This window comes from Marmota monax, unplaced genomic scaffold (genome assembly GCF_021218885.2).
Source record: "Marmota monax isolate L192 unplaced genomic scaffold, Marmota_monax_Labrador192_F-V1.1 WCK01_AAM20220418_F8-fsc00217, whole genome shotgun sequence".
NCBI lineage: Eukaryota > Metazoa > Chordata > Mammalia > Rodentia > Sciuridae > Marmota > Marmota monax.
The window spans coordinates 396,280-401,372 of record NW_026692031.1 but is presented as its reverse complement, the minus strand read 5'-3'; positions in this window follow the sequence as shown (position 1 = coordinate 401,372).

Sequence of the window (5,093 nt, the reverse complement as noted above, 5' to 3'; positions counted from 1 at the left end):
AACATTCATGAGCATTTTATTAAATATCAGCAAAATATACATTCTTTTCAAGTAACAATGGAATAATCACTTAAGTGTAACAATTATTTAAATTGACTGTATTTAAGTCCACAATACAAAATTTCACACATATAAAAGATAAAATCACACAAAGTATATTCTCTGACCATAATGGAATTGAGCTGGCAATGAGTAACAGAAAGATAAAAAAAAAAAAACCCTTCAAACACTTTAGATGAAATTACATACTTCTAAATAATCCGTGTTTTAGAAAATAAGTCTCAAGGGAAATTGAAACACACCCTACACTAAATGAAAGTATAATTATAACATGGAATAATCTATGAGATGTGGCTAAATCAAACATAGTAGGAGATTTATAGCTCTAAAAGCTTATATTATAAAGGAAGAATGTTTTCAAGTTAACCAATTAAGTTTTCACTTCAAGAAACCAGAAAAGGAAAAACAAAGTAAACTCTAAGCAAGTAGAAGGAAGGAAATAATAAAAATTAGAGCATACATAAGTAAAATTGATAACAAAAATAATAAATCCAAAAGCTGGTTCTTGGAAAGGATCAATAAAATTGATACACCAAAATGACAGAGAAAAAGAGAGACACAATTATAATACCAGGAATAAAGTGTGTTCTTACAGGCCAGGCACAGTGGCACATATCTGTAATACCAGTGGCTTGGGAGGCTGAGGCAGGAGGATCATGAGTTGAAAGCCAGCCTCAGCAAAAGCAAGGTGCTAAGCAACTCAGTGAGACCCTGTGTCTAAATACAATACAAAATAGGGATGGGGATGTGGCTCAGTGGTTGAGTGCCCCCTGAGTTCAATCCCCGCTAACCAAAACAAAAATGTATTATTACAGATTTCACAAGGATAATAAGGGAATGTTATGAACAACTCTACAGACATAAATTAGATAACTTAGATGAAATAGATCAATTCCTCAAAACCCACAAAGACCAGCATTCATCCAGAATAAATAGTACCATAACTGTTAAAGAAATCAGATTCATATTTTAAAGCATACCATAAAAGAAAAGAAGGAAGGAAGGTAGGAAGGCAGGTGGGAAGGTAGAGGGAGAGAGAGAGAGAGAGAGAGAGAGAGAGAGAGAGAGAGAGAGAGAGAGAGAGAGAGAGGGGCCCAAAGAGTTTGGTGAATTTCTTCCAATCTCTTAAAGAATGGCATGGATTCCATATCATTTCTTCCAGAAAACCAAGCAGAAAAGAATTCTTCTCAATTCATTTAATAAAATCAGCACTATACTGATACAAAAACCCCCAAAGAAATACAAAAAAAAAAAAGAAAATTTTAAACCCACATACACACAAAAAATGGAGACACAAAAATCCTCAACAAAAAATTGACAATGTATATAAGCAATATATAAAAACATTAATGCGCAGCAACCAAAAGGGATTTATCCCAGGAATGCAAAATTGTTTACATATTCAGAAATCAATAAATATGATCTTCCATATCAACAGACTACAGAACCATATGGTAATAACAATTTACTTGGAAAAAGCATTTAATAGAATTCATATTGATTCATGATAAAAGCTCTCAGAAAAGAGGAACAGAAGAGAGTTCCTCAATATAATAAAGAGCGCGTGCACACACACACACATACACACAAGCACACACGCACTCCTAGAGTTGATAGCACACTTAATGAGGATAGACAGAATACAGTCCTTCTAAGATTAGAAACAAGCAAGGGCACATTCTTACCACTTCTATTCATCTTAGTAGTAGAGGTCCTAGCCAACAAGGCAAGAAAAGGAAATTGATGATATACAGATTAGAAAGAGAGCAAATTATTCCATTTTATATGTGACAAGATGGTCAACATAGAAGATTTAAAGAGAACTTCTTCTAAACCCATTATCAAGATCCCAGCATCAGTTTCCCTTTCCCAGTGTTGATATCCACTTTCCAACATCAATTTTTTCTTTACTTTCCTCTTTGCGCCTCCTTCCCTCCCCCTCTCCCTCCCTCCTTCCATTCCTCCTCCCTCCCTCCCTCCCTCCCTCCCTTCCCCCCTTCCTGATACTTGACTCTGTGTAGGAGTACTCTTCTTCCTGTATCCATCCTCTGCAGGAGCATGGTCTTGTCCTCAACCCAAACCACATGGTCCTGGAGCCAAGGTCACTGTATTTAAGGTCACTTTACCCCTGTTACACTGAGCCTCCATACAAGGTCCCCAGCCAGGCACCAAAGGGACATCTACATCCTGCCAGCAGCATGAGATTTCCTGGGCTCCTTGTGCTAGGAATGGCTCCCCACCACCCTACCCTTTACCATCTGGTTAGTGGAGAGAATTAGGTCCTGAGGAGGTCCTGAATCACTTGCCTCTTAACCCCGGGCTCTCCTGTCTTCAACCTCCTTTCCTTCCAACAATATCTAAATATTGGGAGAAGTTCTACCTGACTCATGATGATCAGCTGAGGTCTAGCTCACGTTGGGGCTTGCATGGGTCCCCGTCTTTACAGTAAGTGTAGCGTAGCCAACAATGGTTCACATCTTCATCTCACCGTTTTTGACAGAGAGCCTCTTAACACCTTTTATCCATGTGAAATTGGGAAAGACACACTCCCCAGTATTCCTTTGAGGATTGAATGAATTAATGTACAGCACAGACAGCCAGTTCACTAATTGATCTCCTTCTCTCACCCCTTTGAACAGAGAGGCTTCAAAATCTGAGGCTTCCCCATCTTAGCACTGAATTGAACGCTGGAACATCAAAAGCCATCACAAGCATGGAGACAGGGAAGTCTTGTTTTTCCTTCCTGCCTCACCTCCTCAAACTCATGACCACTGGCTGTGATGTTCAACTCAACCCAGAACCCCCTTGAGAGTAGAAGGGAGAACTGTTAATTAGTGTCCCGTCCAGGACAGCGGGCATCAACCAGGTTCCCACTGTTGGGAACATTCCTGACAGTCTGGGTGCTGACAATCCCATGGCTCTCATCTTGGCCAAAACTCAGACATGGTTCAGCTTCAGGAGTTGAGAACTAAGTTTTCTGCACAGAAGGGGCATATGTGGATGCAGCTGGGGCTCCCACAACCTGTGGAAAGAGAAGTCGTTTCCAAATCCTCCCGGTCAATAAACAAACAGCACACTGGATGAGAGAACCAGGTGAGATGACGTGGCCAGCTGCTGTCCTGGGGCACCTCATGTGGGGAGAGGCCCCTCTTCCTCCGTACACCACAGCAGGAGCTAACGAGCGTTGGGGCATAATTAGCAGATGACACATGGTCCCTGAGGCAGGATGGGATGACAGCAGAGCAACGAAGCTCAAGAGGATTTCGAAACATCAGTGGCTTTATAAGCCTCACAAGATACAGAGGCTGTGCCAGAATCCATCTGCGTGGCTGATGCCTAGGTTTATGCCAGCGTTCTGATGCAAGCGCCAGCCAAGTGAGAGCGCATGGCTTAGAGAGTGCAGATCCTTATCTCGCCCTAAGAAGAGCCGTGCTGCTGCATCCAGAGGAGAATTAATTAGCGATAGAGAGAAGAGCCCACAGGTAATTAGAGACTCCTTCTCCTCCTCCGTTTGTCATAGCTTCCCACTAATGAGACAGCCTTACCCACAGTCAGGCCATATGACCACTCAGTGTTCTTACAATCCCCAGCTGGACTCATGAGGACCAGATGCTCATCTCCCAGAGGGTATCCATTGGCAGCAAATTCCAAACCATAATCCGGTGGCCGTTGGTGAGAAGTTTCAAAAATGTAGCTGGCCCTCCACACCCGTGGGTTCCGTATTCATGAATTCAACCAGCAGTGGGTTGAAAATATTTGGAAAACTGTTGCATCTGTACTGAATCGGTACACATTTTTTTCTTATCATTATTCCTGAAACAATAAAGTATAACAATTATTTGCACAGCACGTACCTTGTATTGGGTTTTATAAATAATCTAGAGATGATTTACAGGAGGATTGTGTGTGTTCTATGCAAATACTACACCATTTTATATAAGGAACTTGACCATCAGCAGATTTTGGTATCTGTGGAGGTTGGGTGAGGGTCCTGGAACCAATCCCCTGCAGATACCAGGACCACTATGTGTAACTAGCTCTTCACACCTATGGATTCCAGCGGTCCTGTCCAGAATGAAGGGTAGAGTGCATCATAACCCATCTAGTCGTAGCCCGTGGATATTTCGGCTCAACTGCAAAGTTTCTGAGAGAGGCATTTTGCAAAGAACTAAGTCCTCCCAAGACAAAGTGGATGTGGTTCTCCCCTGCAGGTGGTGCTCTGTCAAGAACAGCAGAGGTGCTCAGAGAAACCTTCCCCCAGTTGAAGCTAATACTTTGCTGCTCTGTTAATAGGCAAATCTCCCAAGCCACCCACCCATTGGTGCCTGTCCCTAGCCTTCTGTGAATTGAAGCCCTCAAGGGAACAGGGATCTAAGGAGAAGGAGAGAGAACAAGGGTGAGAGTCACTGAGTGAGTAAATGAGAGACAAGGACCACAGGGAACCCCATTCGCTTCCAGCCCCGTGTTGCCCATATGAGCCCTGAGGGAGCATAGAGACCACAGCCCTGCCTGCTTCCACACCAGTAATTCTTAGCAGAGGGACCGTCCGTCCGTCTGTGTTTCTCAGAGGTACACTAAGAAGTCATTGCATTATTCAGATGAAATGTTCTCTGTTGACATTCCAACAAAAAGAAAAAAAAGGAAGTGCCCACATAGCAGTAAGTCCCTCACGGTGTAGCAGATGCCTTTACAATTTCATTCAATGAATATTCATATGCACTAGATGAGAATTGTTTGGCTCCAGTAAGACTCTGCCATGTCTCTTTGTCAACAAACAGAGAGAGGTGTGCAAAGCTGCCAAAAAATTTATGTCTTCTTCATTAATGCCTTTAGCCAAAGCCCTACTTAGCTGGATAAGTTGGAGCAAAACAGCTTTGCTATGCTGTGTAAACACCCAGAGAGGACCTGTCCATTGCAATCAGAAGACAGAAAAGAAAGACTCGGGTGCACACAGAGAAGGCTCTACACGAAATAAATGGCCTGATTTCTTATGCCATCTTGTGGAATAAACCCTGCACAATAACACAGAATGG